The 18,442-nt window shown below is 34.5% G+C and overlaps 1 protein-coding gene across 1 annotated transcript in view; it reads left to right on the top strand.

The window, feature by feature from the left end:
• DKK2 (dickkopf WNT signaling pathway inhibitor 2) overlaps window positions 1-18,442 on the top strand; it is a 107,107-nt gene that overhangs the window by 1,445 nt on the left and 87,220 nt on the right. The window lies entirely within an intron of this gene.

Below are 18,442 nucleotides of genomic sequence, written 5' to 3'. Positions count from 1 at the left end.
GCATTTAACCTATAGCACCTATTAACATGCCAGGCACAGTTCTAAGCGTTTTACATATTCACTCATTTAATCTTCACAGCTTTGCGAGCTAAATGCTGTTGCTTTCCTATTCTGCTAATGAAGTAATTGAGGCACAGATTGATTAACGATTTGCCCAAGGCACACAGCTAGTATAAGTGGCAGAGCGGGATTTCAGTCTAGACATTGAGATATTGGGCGTTTAACCATTATATTTTACACTCCGGAGGGGAAATTAGTCCTTTTCAGGTTCTCCTTCCCTCCCAATCACTTTCTCTCTTCAAAGAAGTAAGGTCACAGACAAAACAACTCCAGTAGACACGTATTTCTCACTCATGCATAATTGTACATAAATCACCCGGAAGGAAGCAAAATGATGAGATGGCAATGACAGCGTCGCAGGCGCCAGCGATAGAGCAGAACATTGAAGGCGTTTTTGAGAGAGGGAACTTTCCGCAGGCGCCTCTGTCTCTGTCACACAGACAGTTAAATTGAAAGCCACTTGCAGATAGTTATACAAATAGACACGCACAGAGACTAGCGAGCACACTCGGTACCAGCTGTGGCTGGCGCGCAGTGGCCAGGAGAGGGGGCTCTGTGGGCACTGGGAATCACGACAGCTCCCCCTTCCGCTCCTTTTGTGGGAAGCCAAAACTGAGAAAGCCAGTTTGCCAATGGCACACGCACCTCGCACAGCATAAGTGTCAACCCCTGGCGGCGGCCCACGCCCCAAAGATCTGAGTTTCCTTGGAGCCGACTGATGCTGCGGTTCTGCGCGCTATCGGTGTGCTCCGCCGCCCCTGTCCACAGCGCAGCCAGCAGGGTGAAGGTTGACAGAGAGGGCCAAGCCAGTCTGGGATGGACAGAGAGACAAAACTCAGGCCCAGGGACTACTGCCCTCTCACGGGGACAATTTTGCAGTTTTGCTAGTTTTGCAGTTCCAGAACTCTTCCCAGAGCTTTGAAATGTCTACCTTTTCAGCTATCCTTTCAAGGAATTACAAAATCAGCAATCAGATTTCTTTTTTAAGGTCTCAGGAAAAATAAGAAAGTACATATACGTATACACAAACATAACCGTTGCCCATGCTCACACACGTGCACATGCCTACACACTTATGTGACCACTTTCATTCGTTTTTCCTCTCCTGGGAGACACCCTAGGATTACCAATAGCAATGGACCTAACCGTTTCTTAGAAGTGTGTCGTAAGATGAAACAGGGATTAGAAAGAATGGGTGCTCTCAATCCAAATTATGACTTCTCTAATGCTACTGACTTCAAATTTCATGTTCCCAGTTGAAGAAAGCTTAATATGTAGTTCTCCCAAGGACACAGGGAAGGACTCAATAGTATTGAGGTTCCTTTCCATTCTAATCTATGTTTTTTTCTGGGAATTTTTGTAAAGTGCTTTTTGTTTCTGTCCCACAATTGGGCCCACACACCTGATGTTCCTCTGTCAGAAGATCAGTTACACCGTCTTTTCATTAGCCATGGCGTTACACAGGGGAGACTGAGGGATGCACCCACAACCTAGCTGCTTCTTTATGTTTTGATACTGTATCTGTATATAAATCAGTATACAATATGTTTTTATGTGGCTCCCTCTCCAAATAGCTACTTAATCATGCTTCTTGAAGAGTTTGGAAGTCTACTTACATCGCCTTATATTGAGAATTTATTTATTTATTTATTTATTTGTTTATTTATTTATTTATTTCACAAATGGGTTGAATTTCTGATATGCCTTTTATAACATACCAGTTCTGTGGAATGTCTTTTATTATATTTACTGAACTGGAATCCTAGATTGTTAAAATTTGACATTAAGCTTGTGAAAAAAGTGTTAACATATTCAAGATAAAGGTAAAACAAAATAAAATATTGGGCTGAATAGCAGGCGGATAGCTGGCAAATGGGAAAATTTTATTTTGTATATTCCTGTTTAATGAATGATCTAAAGTATGTACTGTTATGAAGAAACAAATAGTAACACATTTTCTCTTTGAAGTAAAAAGAATAATTCTTTGGATACTTACGAGTCTCTTTATCTTTTTTATTCTATAGTTATGTGGTTACCAACATTCTTAGTATTATTATTTTCATAAATGAAATGGAAATTAGAAAAGCTATTACAGGGAAGATGTCATTTCCTTTTGTAGAGAAAAACTCTAGAATAGAAATGTAGCTGAGCTAAAGTTTTAGGCATCACAATAGTAAAATATGATTGAAAATATTGGAATTAAAGTGTCAACTAATCTAATTAGCTAACCATATAGTATCATCCTAAAACCTAACAAGTTTGATTTCCCCCAACTCCCTTTATACTTGACAAATGATGTTGTAATAGATTTCCTTCAGGGATACAGGAGGAAGAAGCTCTAGGATGCAGCTTCAAGTAGGCAGATTGGAAACTTAGTCCTTGGTGTTCTTTCTCTTAAATGGAAATTGAAAATAGCCTATTTTAATTTTTCGTGATAGAGAATGAAATTTTGCCACTGCAGAAGAAATTCTTGAATAAATTTAGAAAATTAATTAATCCACAAAAGTGAAAAAGAGACTTATATGAGCTCTAAAGTTTTATTGCAAGTTGCCTGATTTCATGTAAAGATAAATATTCTTATTTACAGGAATTCTACTTGTTCCATAGGCAAGATGGATTATTTGTAATATCACTTCTGGAAAATGTGCCTTTGAATTTTAGAAAAGACTTAGAGAGAGAAAATCCACTGTTCTCCAGAGGTGTTACATTTCTCAGTTTAGGTTTGCTTTCAAATACACCGTATGAGTTGTAAAGGAAACTGACATAGGAAATTGAGAGTGACAGCATTCAGAAGATTGATACAGAATTGGCAAAAAATGAACTGCTGAATTATTTGCATCAATGTTTTAATTTGCCTTTTCAATTGCAGCTATTGCTAATAAGTACTGCATGTATGTACTATATTTGTATACAGGCTAAATTAAGTTTCAGGGCTGTTACTAATATATTTACATAATATACAAATATTTATGCATTTTAATATATATGCCAATTTCTAAGGAGACTGTTTCAGATGTTCTAAATTAAAAGGAATTTCAAACAAAATCTTCAACATCATGTGAATAAATACATTTTGATGAAGTATGCCATTTCTCGATACTATCTCTGAAGTTTGAGGTGTTGACTTTTATGGGCCACCTTCAAAACAAATTTTAAAAACCCAAACTACTAAAAAATCAAGCTTTGCAATTCACATATTTTTCTGTGTGAATGAAAAACCTTTGAATCTGTGTTTGCAATTGCTTCTTTTATTCTTCTTTTTTTGTCTTTTTGAGATGGGCAGATGAATTTAATTTGAATGCAATGCAGTAGCATTTTGCAATTCTTTTAAAAGTGACTAGAATAGTGATAATTATAGTTATATTTTAAATGTAGATGAGCTTTCTGGTATGTGTTTCTAAAAAGAAGCTATGGTTTAACATAAATTCAGATTCTATGCTTTTCTAATATGACTTGGACACTTCAAGGACAGTGATTTGGATGAAGTTATGTGTGAGAAAAGAATTGAAATTCATTGAAAGAGAAGCTTGAACGAGTTGACTGAAGAGCACTAATATTTGTAGATTGCATTTTCTTTAATGAAAGTATGCTGTATCTGTATGCACAAACATTCATGAAAGTGCTCACTGAAATAAACTACACACTCTATTTTCGGTAAGCGATCTCTTCGCTTTCTGAAATTATCCATGACTTTTTTTTCTAACCTCAGCCCAACTTTCTCCTGCTTAAGAGTAAATAATCTGATAGCCTCTCTGGACATTGAGTAACACTAAACATAATCAGGAAAGCAAATCATTTTTATGATTAAATTTTTTTAAATAAAGGAATTTGAAATAATCCATATTAATGTTCCTTTCTTCTCACCACGAATTATAGAAAATTGATAGTTGATACAAGTGGAAAGTTAGCTCGTGAATAGCAAGAAAAGTATTTTAATGATAATCTAATATGAACATCCATCATTTTATTTTTGTGTTAGACTAGAGAGCACAAGAGGACAAAGTTGCTCAAACTTACTCCAGCTGTGACTCTGACCGTCATAATCTTCTTGAATATTCTTCTCCAGTACAAACGTTTGCACCCTCTTCTCCTTTCCAAGATATTCTGAAACTTATAATTTTAAGATTAGGTAAGGCAATGTCATAGAACTCTAGCTAGTATATTCTGATCTACGAAAATATTGACTCTTCTTCATTTCCTTACAAAATTGCTTTAAATGTACGTTAAAATAGTCGGTTATATTTTAGAAGAAATTTATAATAGTTAACATATTTACCATTTTAGACTCAGTCACTAATGACTGTTTACTCTTTAGTATTGAGTTAACAGCAAAATCAATTACAATCTTATTTCTGCCTGTGACTTTCTGATGGGCTGCTGGAGTTGCTTTACTTCCTTATGCCTCTAGTCACTTGTGCTCATTTATAACAAGGAGATAAACCTGTTTTTAGCAATTTATCTGATTGTTCAAATGGTTTATGTGATATTTGTGTCTGCCTGAGCCTCTTACTTTTTTAACAATTCAGAAGCATAAATCAAAAGGAAGTAAGGCTAATCATAATTGATAGACATTTTGCATTATGTAGCATCGCTTTAAGAATGCACAGAAAGATTTAATACAGAATGCATAAGAAAAATTTAGTATTACTATTTGAGGTAAGCAAAAGTCAATTTTCTCTTCCTTCTCTATCCACTCTTGACAGGAACTAGAGCAGAATATCATATTTTTCTCTAATTGTTATGTTAGGACAAACATAAAGCATTTTTTTAAAGAAGTCAATCAATATAACATTTGGTAGGTTCTTTTCTTTGTAATGGCAAATTGAATCAAAGAAAACTTTAAGGCAGAAAGATTTCAACATCCTGTTTAATTTTTTTAACAGAAGTAATTAGTTTATGTATCACTAACAACAAAATTGCTACTCTAACATGTATTCCACAACCCCTGAATCTGTACAACAGATTATATTTTGGGAATCTCAATAATAGTTTAGATTTCTCTATGTGCTTTAAATAATAAATTCAGAAATAAAATTAGCAAAAATACAAAAGTAGTAAATTTTTAAAAAATGTTACTTATCTTTTTCCACAGAGTCAAAAGGGACAAATGGACATCAGATATCCTTTTAAATACTTTGCAGTATCTAATTTAAAACAAAACAATCTAAAGCAAAAAAGAACAAATCTACAATTTTGACAAATCAATGAGTGAATAAGTACATTAAATGACAAAACAAATAAAAATATCACAATTAGGGAAAATGACTTATCAAAGTGGTAGATCTGTCCAAACCTCTCCCAGGAGATATTAGATCTTCATGTTATACTTTATCATCTGGAATAAGATTGTTCTTTCTTCAGGGAAATAGAAGAAGTGAGTGATCTTCAGGTATATTATTTCCTTAAACTAGCTTACAAGAACTTATGGCACACAATAAATTATAATAAGGGGTACCATTAATTGATTATTCACTCTGTGCCAGGCATGAAACTAAATCCTCAATTGCATTAACTCTTTTGATCCTCTAGGCAACCCTTTGAAGCAAATCGTAGTATCATTCTTATTTTTATAAATGACGAAACATTTAATAAATAATAAAGACATTCCTGAGACACAGAGAGGTTATACAATGTGTACAAGTCACACCACTGTAAATGAAGAAAGCTGAAGTTCAAACCTAAGCAATCTAATATTAGAACCCATATATTAAACCACCTACTTATGCTGCTACAATATGCGGTTTATTCTGAATTTAGGAGAGAACATGAACATTTACTCTTCCCTCTCTATACTTGAGTGACATGGGTATAACTCCAATTTAATTAAAAGTCACAACAAAATCCAAATTCCCTGTTGCTCCCAGCTGCTACTCTGAGAAGTCTAAAGTGTGTTAGTACTTCGTGGATGCTAAGGCAGGCACCATAGCAATACATTATTTTCATCTCTGCCTCTACTTCCCTCCCTGCCTTCCCACATAACCCTACCTTTCTTCTACTCTTTCCCATTAAAGTATAAAATGATAGTGTCACCCCAAGTAGAAAGTAGATTCTGTTGCATAAAGCTTATTCTCTCTTCTTTCTTCACATCCAGCAACAAACTCCCCTGTCCTCATCTTCCTGAATCTGAATGTCACTATGTGATAGAGAAGCACAGGCTTTGCCAGTGGCTTCTCTGCAATGGCTTTGTTTGTTTGGCTGACATGTCCTACATCCTGATCAGACGGGGGAAATTCTCTAAATTTAGAGTCTTGTATTGCTTTTGCTTTTTCCTTGCCTTTGACCCCTTCTAGCTGCAGTTCTGATAATCAGATGATCTGTGTCAGCATCACAGCACTACAATTTCAAACAGGTTTTAAATTCCACTCACCACTGATTAGTTTAATGTCTTTGGAAAAGCCAGTTAATCTCTCTAGTCTTTCCTTTTTTCGGTATACCCACAAAAGAGGGATAACAATAACAACAACAACCATAAGAGTAATAATGCTTAACTTACTGGGCAATGGTGAGGATCACATGAGATGATATATATAAAGAAAACGTTGAAGAATAAGAAAGTGCACTTAGTTATTGTGCTGATGTCATTATTACCACTGCCATTACAGAAATAAGTAAAGTCAAATGCTCATGCACCAAATAAGAAGTGGCCTCTTAATCTTCCCCACCAAGTTGGGCAGAGGTACAAGAAAGAAAAAAATGAACTCAATTACTCTGAGGCTAAGAATTATAAAGCAAAACAAGACAAAATAAACATACACATGATGTGATATTTCTACTATTTAATGTTTACATTAAGAGAGATGATAAGTCAATGTTGTCTTGTAGAACATAAGCACACTGGCAAATAATTAAGTAATTAGTGGAATTGTGGAAAGAGCATGGAAACAAGGGTACCCCAGATGTTAAAAATACAATCATAGTAGGTGGAGGTCATAAGCAAGACAATATTAGTTGTTCAACCACAAGAACCAAAATAATTGAACATCATGTTAGTCTGCTTCTAACAGTATTCATTTGATATTTTCCAAAGTGAGATAACCCTTGCACTGGCAAGATTCTTGACACTTTCTACATAGTGTATTGGCCAAGACAGCTTGCTAGGATTTTGGAAGGCTGACAACCTTTGTTGAGTGTCAGCTGTCTCTTCCAGGAGGACTCAGAAACTGGGAATTCATTGTTTCCATATCATTTTCTTTTTCTTTTTTTTTATTTTGAGATTTTTTTGTGTGATTTAGGTAAATTGAAATATTTTAGTAATGTTAAATCAAGAGTGAAATACATTTCATGGAAGCATCTGATAAATTTCATTTAACATTGGAAACAAACTGCCAGTAAATGTTTCTCTCTGATAATGGACTAAAAAATCTTCATCCAAATGAGAGGCAGAGGGAATAATTATCATTTAAAATCACCTGAAATTACAACCACATTCAAATAATGGTTTTCGCATTCTATTTCCTCTCAACCCTTTGAAATTTGGAGCAACAGGTATTGTGTTAGTCTTCTGAAATCCAGAGTCTTTTATCCCCACTAACCATGCTCGTACTCTCGGCAGTCTATTGTCTAGTCCTTATGCCTAATTTATTTTTTGCATGTTTACTATTATGCTATTTCCGTTTTCTTTTCTGATTCATTCCTCTTTATTTTCTTCATTTATTTCTCTATAATTATCTACCTAGAAATGTGAGCATTTCCTCCAGCTCGCTCCACAGTTCTCTTTTCTTTCTGTTCCACTTTCTCTTCTTTACTGACATTATTTTCCTTTTTGGAATCACCTGCCACATATGCAGCTGTCTACTTTTAGCTTTATAAAATTTTAGGCCCCATTTCTTGCTCACTGTTTTGGAAATCCTGCCAGAAATAACAGTAACCACAACACAAAAACCCTTGATAACAAAAATTACGCTTTTTTTGTTAACCTCATATTGTCTGTAGTCGGGCAACCAAGTCTTCATGATTTCTGACACGATTAAATGACAAAACAAAGTTATCAAAAAAGCCTGTACATCAATTAAAGCTATAACACTCAAGTCTGATTGCTGAAAATTCGTTCTGTGCTCTGGTCTATTTCATCACTCACGGGTGACGAAAGAATGCTATGTAGGTTCTTACCAAAACAAGTGCTTTTTGTTTCTTTAACCCTACTTGAGTATTTGGAGTTTAAGTTATTGAGTATTTGGAGTTTAAGTAGACTTCCATTTTTTTTTCTCTGTGATGGACTTGTTAAAGAAACTCATGTCTGATTAAAATGTGCAAGTAACTATGACTTAAGCTCATAAAATGTTAATATAATATGCACAAATATTTTAAACAGCATATATTTATCTTCATATATTGAACTATGTACTAGAGTTTTTTTGCTATTTACTTTTCATAAATAATATTTTATTAATTTTCAGTGTGAACAACCTTCTTAACATTTACTTTCAACCTGATAAGAATCTTTTAAAATGTTTGAATATTTTAATAACCAAATGAGAGGATTCTCCGAATGTGCTTAAGTATTATCATTAAAGATAGAGAGTTTTATAGAAAGGACCAAAAGAAACTTTTATTATCTAAAAGTTTCAAGAACTTATACAACAGACTAAAGCAGGACACAGAACTGGGTAACACATTGGGAACTGCCTAATTTGACTTGCTTGTTTTACACACGAGGAAATCTGATTAAAAGATGTTTCATGATCTGCCCAATGTACTATAATCAATGCCTATGACAAAGAAATTCTCACTGGACTTGCGTCCTCTGACTTCTAATATAAACATTTCAAATAATCAGAAGAAATACTTTCTGTTAAATGTTGAATAAGAAATCTCTGTGAAAGAATTACATTCAGTTGCCTTGAGTTGATTAACTACCTAGTGGGAGATAAATTATACGTAGACTCTTTTTCAGCTCTAAATTTAGACTCTTTTTCAGCTCTAAATTTGTGTAGGTCAAAATGTATTATCGTTACATTAACGATGTAACTTTGATACATCGTTACAGTGTCACGATGACAGCTGTGTCAATCAGTTTTAAACAAAGGTAATGAAAGGAAGTGGCATTGACTGTATTGTTGCTCACTCTTTCAGTCCTGATACTTTAAAGACATGGTTAGCAAGAAGCCTGGCTGGAAAGTCTGCACAGCAATGGCAGGAGCACACAACAGAAGGGACAAAAGTGGTGGTGGGGCTGCTAAGAATGCAGGGTGCTTGTCCTTTGTCAAAGTGCCAACTAGGATAGAGGCCAATGGCTTTTAAACTTTTCTGACTGAAAAAGAAATATATTTTACACTGTGATTCTGTATCCTCCCTTCTCCACTCACATTCCTAAAATAAGTTTCAAAAATAAACTCTCTTATAGTAGGTAATGCAGTATGACTTTTCAATTTTAGTCCTTCTCTTCTGCTGTGTGCTATTCTATTATTCTATCTTAAAACAATTTTTTTAACGTAAATCGTTATTCATTGAATTGATTTGAATACCACCGACCCATTAGATTACTGCCCTTCCTGGGCAGAGAACTTGGGGCATTGTGCTTGGAGATCAGCAGTGTTTTAGGAAGACACTGTCTCTGAATCAGCTCCAGTGAGGGATGCTGGAAGCAGCCTGAACTTCATGTAGAGAAGTATCCACCTTCCCAGTCCTCTCCCAGTTTCCCTTCTTCAACTTCATGCGGACCTCTGACTTAGAGGGATGGGCCTCTGCCTGTGGATATGCTTAATCTCTTCCTCTCTCTCCACTTCAGGGGTAAGTGAGCCATAACTATGAAACATTTGATACTCTGATGTTTCAAACATGATTAATCTGTGTCTGTTACCCATGTTCCCTCTGGGTATATGCCTTGTGCACTATCACACTTTAATTTCGAAGAACATACTGTTGAAAGTGGTTATGATTTCTGCATGGGACAGCAGGTGAGCCTGAAAGCGTGCTGGATATCAATTTAGAAGAAAACCTCGTTAGCCTATTTTTAAAAAATATGCAGGACCTCAAAGAAGTTACCTAACACCTTTAAGCCTTAGTTTTTTTATTAGTAAAATGGTTATCATAATAGTAAGTTCTTTCTACATCTCTTTGCAAAGCATAAAACACTACTTATTTGCTTCAACATCATTAGTGGTTATGTTACAAAAAAGAAATTTAAAACCATTCCACCCTGAATTTATGAAGTGTAAATCTGAATTAAGCAGTTAGATTCAACCAGAGAATAATTTATAATTTTGGAGTCATGAATTTAGTTTCTGTTTTGATTTATTACTTTTTAAAAATATGGGTGGAGAGATTGAAAGTAGAAGTTTTTTTGTTTGCTCTTTTCCTTTTGTCTATTTGTTTTGATTTTCTTGGATTTGTTTTAAAAACTAGTATCAGTAGTCATACTTTGATACTTCTAGTAAGAACTTAGTTTTTTGTTCTTGCAGGCAGGCTGCAAACAGCTTTCTTGCTTGCTGTTAGAATATCCTGTCTATTCAAGAAGAGACGTATGCATTTATTTTTTTCTGTCATGCCTGGGATGTGCTACTATTTACATATTTTCAAAACACCTTGAAAGGCTTGATAAGAGTCTCAATAATAGATATCAGTATATTTTTAAGCTTCTGAAACTAAGTTTTAGGGTCGTATTTTGGACACATTATAGGTTACAGGCTTCAGAATAGACAAAGTTCAGAGAAATAAGCAATTGTAAAGCCAGGTTGTATTGGTGCAAAACCACATAGATTAGGACAAAGGAAATACATTTTGTCAAAAACTTTTTAAAGAAGAAAGTGAGTGTTTTTCAAAGCTGTTGAAAATACATTATTATATTGTTACACAAGCGTCAAACAATGTAATAGGTCCATTTATTCATATCATATGTGCAGGAATCTCAGAGTGGTAACATAATAAATATACATATAATAACATAAGGGTAAAATTTGTGTTCAGAGAACTAGTGTGATTCTTTTTAAATTATTGTTAATAGGTTTCATTGGTTTTTTAGAGTAGTTTTAGTTTCGAAAAATAGTTTGACCAAAAGTGTAGTAAGTTTCCATCAAGTCCCTTACCTCCTCCTTTCCCTAGCTTCCACTATGCTTTGTAGTTTGCATTAGTGTGGTAAATTTGTTACAACTGATGAGTCAATGTCGATACACTATTATTAATAGAACCCATACTCTTTGCATTGTGCATTCTATAGGTTTTGACAAATGTATAATGACATTTATTCATCACTACAGTATCATAAAGAATAGTTTCACTGTCCTAAAAATCCTCTGTGTTCCACCTATTTACCCATTCCTCCTCTCTAATGCCTGATATTCATTGATCTTTGTACTGTATCTAGTTTTGTCTCATTCAGGATGTCATGCAGTTGTAATCATATCATATGTAGCCATTTCTGATTGGCTTCTTTCACTTCATAGTATATATTTAAGATTCTTCCATGTCTTTTCACCGTGATGCTTTTGTTTTTATAAGCTAAAATTGTTTTCCAAAATAAATGAATATTCTTAATTTTATTGAGCTCTGAGTGTAATCTTTGACTTCCAGTTTACCCAATATGTGAGCAAAAGTAATGAATTATATAAACATGATTATTACTCTTTAATAACATGAAGAAAAGTTGAAGATTATACTCTATGGAAAAATTGCAAAGAGGGAGACTATTGTGGCAAAAATAAGGCCAAGGATTATAAGCTATCAATTATATGATTAGATTCTCAGGAAAAGTTCTATATATCCACCTTCCCAGGAGTTACATCTCCTTGGACATCTGACAGGCAACTCAAATTGAACATGTTCCAAAACTAAAAACTTATTTATTTCTCTTAAACTTGCTTCCCCTCTTGTATTCCATATAAAGGTAATTAGCGTCGCTACCCAACCATTTGACCAAGTTAGAAACAATCTAGGCTTCCTGCTTTCTATCCCTCCTCCGAAGCAATTATACTGTAATTTATAGGATTCTACTTCTTTCCTAATAGTAATCCTTTTTTACTGATTTATTGCTATCCCAATTTTTTATTGCCTTGATTCAGATCATTGTTTTTTCTCAATAGATTACTACAATATTATAAATGTTTCCTACTCTCTGAAACATTATCTACACTACTTCTAAAGTGAGCTTTCTAATGTAAAAATCTGATCAGTCTATTCTCCATCTATGTCCATTTCTAGAACATGAACATGTCCATCTATGTCCATTTCTAGAACATGAACTCCTCAACATGGCACACAATATCATCAATTATCTTATTTCTCTCTACTGTGTTCCTCAAGCTACACAGCTCATGAGTAGCAGAGCTGGGATTTAAGGCCAAGCAGTCTTTCTAAAGTCTGTACACTTAACCTACTTAATCACCGGGCTAGGCTGTCTCATATAAGTTGGAGGCCATAGAAACCAGCTACAGACCTTCTATTGGTATATTTCAAAATTCAGATGTGATTCAAATTCTTCAGGTAAGTCAGTCAACTTGCTAATTGCTTACTTCTTAAGTGTATTAGATGCTATGATCACAGTCAACAAACATTTAGGACAAGGTATATGTAGCAATAAAAACAAATGTAATGCATTTGAAGCATCTAGTTGAAATTTTAAGGTTGAAAGAGGCTCCCAGAAATTGTCTAGTTCATGATTCTATTTCTAATACAGTTTTATAATTGGACAACTTGATGAGTTTTTCTTTTTTATAAAGATTTCTAGGGGTGAACATGTGTATTGTATCTCTTAGTTATCTAGTTAACTTCAGTTAAGGATGGAAACATTCTGCTTTTTGCTAGAAGTGAAGCAAATGAATAAAATAAACTAGATATCAATGTCCATTCAAAAACTTTTCCTCATTAACAGAAAATGTAATCAAGGGATTTTAGTAATTCTTCACAGACTATACATTGGCTCTTTGGGCAGACAGTCAGACTGACTTGTAGGTACAAGCAAGCTACCTCCATAAACAGTCAGGAAAAGGTCTGATTTTATTGGGCATTATGCTGAAATTATAAAGAATTGATGTGTGTTTTTTCCCCAAAAAATATTGTAGGAGAAATTGAAGTTTGATTTTTTTGCCTTCGTAAATGCCTCACTGTTCCCTGAGAAGGTCTGATTCTAACTTTGTAATTTTCAAAGCACATAAGAATTATTAGTGAGAAGAGGCAGGCTCACAGGAAAGTAGAATTGTGGGGAGAAATAACTAAGTTGGAGTGTAGGAATTGGCGGTGACCTCAGCATTGATTGGTGGAGAGATGTCAGTAAAGTGGACAAGAACTTACTGCAGGTAGGGCAGAGCAACAGAAAATGTGCTGAAATATATCAAATTAAGACGTTTGATAAATAAAGACACAAGTTCAAAATACTGTCATAGATTTTGTAGTCAAGCATGCTCAAACATTATTTTCCATATTAGTCACCACAGAGAACTCATTCCTTTGATATTGTTCTGTAGACCTTTGTTTTGAAATTAATTTTAGAAGTACTTTACATGTTTGTTTATTTTAGGCCATGACTTTAGGGCCATAAAAACATTATACATATTGATTCACACACCACATTCAAAATACTTGGCTCTGAGTGGCTTTTTGTTGTTTCCATGAACAAAGTACCCCATAGAAGGTGAGAATGTCAAATAAATGTGTTGTTTCTCCAAGTGATTTTTTCAAGCTCTAACAAGCATTCTGAGTCAAGGATTCAGCATTGTGATTATAACTGTAAACGTTTCAATGTCAATTGCTTTAAGGTGGAAAACCCTCAGTTGGGTTTAGAAAGTCTTAAAATTTAAAATATAATTTAAAATATAAAATATTATTTTATAATCTGGTCTTCTCTATTAGAAGAACATGGTCAAAATTCATGTAATATGCTTATTATTTCCAAAAGAATCATGGTGTTCCAGAAGTAGTTAACGAACGTAGGTCAGTGGTATGTTCTCCACCCCAAACCCATCCATTTTCTGAAAGAGGAGGCAGGCACAAATCATACTCAATGCAATTCCCCAGGGTCCAGTCTGGTGGCACACGTTACTTCATGTGCAACTTAGTTAAAATGTGTGCACAGAGACACACACACACACAAAGCCTGTCAAAAATTATTTTTAAAATGAGTTCAATTGTTTTAGATTCCACATATAAGTGAAAACATGCATTATTTGTCTTTCTGTTCATGGCTTGATTTAATTATTCTACATTGTATTTAATAATTGTAATATTACTTGTACCCATAGATTTACAGAATTTTAAATTGTCAATTTGTAATAAATTTGTTTTTAATTTTAAAAAGTTATTTTTAATAAAATGCAAACCCATCCCATTAAAATTAAGAGGAAAGACTAAACTTCTTAACCCATAAAAATGTTCTTACGGTTGTTCAAATTAATACAATGCTTCCACAGTACTCTTTGGAAATCCTTGTAAATTTTCTTGTTTGCCTATTTGCCCTGCTGCTATCTTCCCAACACTTTTCAGGAGGAAATGGCTTTTTAACAAGAAAAATCTTCTTGAAATTACATTTCCAAGTGGGTCCTGGCCACAGCATCTGCAATGCATTGTAACATTTTTGGTCTTTTTAAAAATTCTCATTGTTAAAATCGTAAGTGGCCAATACTCAGGTCTTCTGCCACAGCCATCCCAGTGATTGACTACAAATTGAATTGAAGTGTGTACTATGAATTTTCTCATTAGAAAATAAAAGCTTTCAACACAAAAAGGAAACTATATTTGATGGCCTGAACCTTATAAAATTAAGACCTAAAAATATAACCCTGGTTTTTAGCAGAAATCAATAAAGAATAGTGTAGCTCAACCTCACCACTATTTTTTTTTAAAAGTCCACTCTGGGAGAGTCAGACACTAACAAAGAAGATGCTCTAATGGTGGAACCAAGATTTTCTGGATATTCAAGGACTATTTCAAATATCTTTGGAAAACAAAGCCAAGGCAGTGAACACATAATTCATGACAAATCCATGCTATTGGAATTAAGAATTGTACACTCAGTGAAGTTTCAATAGTAATCATCATAGTGAGATTTAATGTAAGATATTGAGGGAGTGATATTCTGTAGTTTTGGTGCATGGAAAGGAAAGGAAGAACATAACTGACTGCTGCTTTTAACACAATGATGAACAAAATCAATTAGGATAAATAGACCAACTTCCAAATCGTAGTCATTGCTTATCCATGTATAATGCAGTCTGACGTTAAATGATGCAGTCTGGCATCAGTATACTACTCTAGTATATTCCTAGCAATATGCTACACACAGCATTAGTGTGACTAGATATTTGAGAAATACATCCTTTTTTTCTGGAAGATAGTGACAGCTAACATTTGTGGAGCACTTACTTTATACCAGGAATTTTATGTTGCCTCACTTAACCTTCCCTAAACCCTGTAAGCTTCTGTTACGTGCAGAGTAATCAGTAAATCTTTGAAGGAGGTAATCAAGCAGGAAGGATGATGCCAAAAAAGCGACCATTTAGATTTTGGGCAAGCTCAGTATTTGGTATCTGTGCTCCCATGTGACTCAGTTTTAAGCTCAGAATTATTTGATTAAAATTTTAATATAAGACAGTGTTGTCTCGTTAAGTGAGAAGACCACTTGAATTTTGTTTTTTTGGTTTTGTTTTTTTTAAAGTGAATGAGATTGATTTTCTCCCAAGTTGGAGTTCTATTTTGTTTTGTTTTAGGAGGTTAACATCTCTATACAGCTGTGCCCATAAACTCTGGAAACATTGTTGAAGTTCTTATCTTCTCATCTCTGAGGAGAAAATCCAAAATGACCATAATATTCAAGCGGACGAGGTTGTAAATCTCTCTTCAAAGCAAAAAACAAACAAACAAAAACAACTAAAAACCACCGCCAACAAAAAATAACATTTTAAATACCCGATAACTACTAGTAGTTATTGAAAGGTGGCAGATCGCAAAACAAGGACTTAAAGATAGTTTGCAGGAAATTGAGGTCCCCAAATTGCAAGAGTGTTAGTTGATACTTTTTTAGTTGCCAGTTTTAGTAGGAAAAAAGATAGGCAGTTAATATTAATTATTCAATAGAGTTCGTATTGTTCACTGTGTTTCCTTTGACCAGATTTTCAATGATCAGGACAGGGTATGGGTCAAATATTGCATCATGTTTTAGAAGGGCTAGGAAAGAGAGATATTCCCTCGTTGATCTGATTGTCATAAACCGAGCAACCCATAGAACATTTTTGGAATGTGCACATGTTTAACACCTGGAATTATAGTCATACTTCATTCGTCACCAGAATGAAAAGCCAAGGGCCGACTAAAGAAGAATTTCTGAGGCAATTCTTCTGGAGCTAGCAATATACCCTACTTGTCATCTCTCAGATATGAGCCTTTAATCCCCTTTTCCTAAAATTGTTTATTTTAAAATACGAGAAAGGCTAGGGATGTTACAACCGAGTTCTGAGCTTTCTGTTTTAAGAATCTAATCCTTCAAACCCATCTTAAGCAAAGAGACTGGCATTTCATGTGCTGAGCAGATGACGTTCTGCAGCTCTGGCCAGCCCACATGTACAGCTGGGCCGGTCTGGCACACAGGTGTTCTGATTTGGACCTTCTTGAAATTCTGACACCACACTCTCCTCCATTGGGAAGGATGACTTGGCTATGCTATATTCTAGTGACAACAGATATACTGGCCTAACAAAAACAGCTCCAGCTAAGGTGATAACATAACCCTCTGACTCAGATTGAGCTCAGATTGAGGGTGTATGGTGTGTTCTAAGAGTCTGAGCCAACTTTTTGGTTTTGATTTCCTCTTTTATATTGCGTATTGTCATTCATGTTTCCTCCCTTCACCTCTCAGAATTTTGGGTACTTCTAAGAAGGGTGGGAACATCCCTCGGTGGGAAAAATGCTGGAGTAATCAAACAAACAAAGCTAAAAATTTGTACTGAAATGGGTGTTTTTTCAATCGTTGGTAAATATTGAGCAACCACATTCCAAAGTTAAGTAGTCTGCCAGCATTTAAAAATGAGAAAAACTGGCAAATTTATTAAACTTTTCATAGCATTTGACAAAACTACTGTAAAAGTAAAAGGAGATTTCAAAAATATAGGCAATAAAGAAATATCATTGCTGTTCCTTCTGCATAATCTTTTATATAATCATTTCAGTCTCACCAAAAATATTTCTCAGTGCAGAGCCCAGATGTTTTGAAGCATTTTTTTTTCTTTAAGAAAGCAATATTTAAGAACTTTTCCATTCCTTTCCATCTTAGTAACAGCTGCTTCTAACAACTGCTTATAATAAGCATGGCTAAATAGGAAAAATAATAATGGAAATGAATGAGGAAAGTAGATTGTATCACAGTTTAGAGCTTTATATTGTGTCATTACTTTGTCTCTGATTCTCTATCTCTCTCTCTCTAACAAAAACACAATTTTTAGAATTGTCTCAATTAGTAAAACCCACTCGTCTTCACTCAAGTGTGCCCTAAAAAATCAATGGGCTCTGCCTTTAAACAGCTATAATTGCTAAGCTCAAGAGGAAACGAAAAAGTTATTATCCAGATGGGATTTTATCCCACTGCATTAAGATAACTTCAACCTTTGCCATTAATCTAAACTGAATCATATATTGAAGAGATATTCTGATTTTCAAAGAGGGAAGGTTTGTTCTAGTCGAATGGTGAGCTTGTTATTGATTCTGGACTACATTATAGAATGGATTATAAAGTTAAATACTTAGGGAAATAGAGACACCTAAGAAACAACATAGGTTTGTTCAGAATGAATTATGACAAACTAATTTCATTTCTTTAACATGGGGACTGGTATGAGTATGAAATTTCGTCCTCACCATCTCCAGTCACTCCTTTTGTGACTTAATGGTCTTCTGGCTTTAAATACCACTGTATGTCAATGACTCTTATATTTATATCTCTAGACAAAATGACTCTCTTGAACTACATATTAATATATTCAAGTGCCTACTTAACATTTCCACTACTAGATATTTCATATTCAGCATGTGCAAATCCCATCTTTTCCCTTTCCCAAACCTGCTGCACCCATGGTTTTCTCCATCTCAATTGATGGTTAGTTTTCCAGTTGCTCAACCAAAAGCCTTGGATTCATCCATAACTTTTCTCTTTCCCTTATACTCATATTCAGATCATTAAGAAAACCCCTTAGCTCTGTCTTCAAAACACATCCTTAGATCCAAAAAAGCTTCTCTAGAGAAGTATGATAGTACCTTACAGAAAAAATAGCTAAAAACTGGAAAAACAAATTAAAAACTAGAATAAAAGTTGCTCACCAAAAAATAATTTAGTAATTTAAATTAGGCCGAATAGGATATACACAGGACAGAGGAGACCTTTCTAAGAAAATAGCTCTTATACAAATGTGAGAAACATCTTTATTTTGTAGTTTAGGGTTTGTTTTTATCTGTCTGCATTTAGAAC

This window comes from Chlorocebus sabaeus, chromosome 7 (assembly GCF_047675955.1).
Source record: "Chlorocebus sabaeus isolate Y175 chromosome 7, mChlSab1.0.hap1, whole genome shotgun sequence".
NCBI classification, from domain to species: Eukaryota; Metazoa; Chordata; class Mammalia; order Primates; family Cercopithecidae; genus Chlorocebus; species Chlorocebus sabaeus.
Note: the sequence above shows the minus strand (reverse complement) of the source record. Positions and strands in the feature narration are given on the sequence as shown.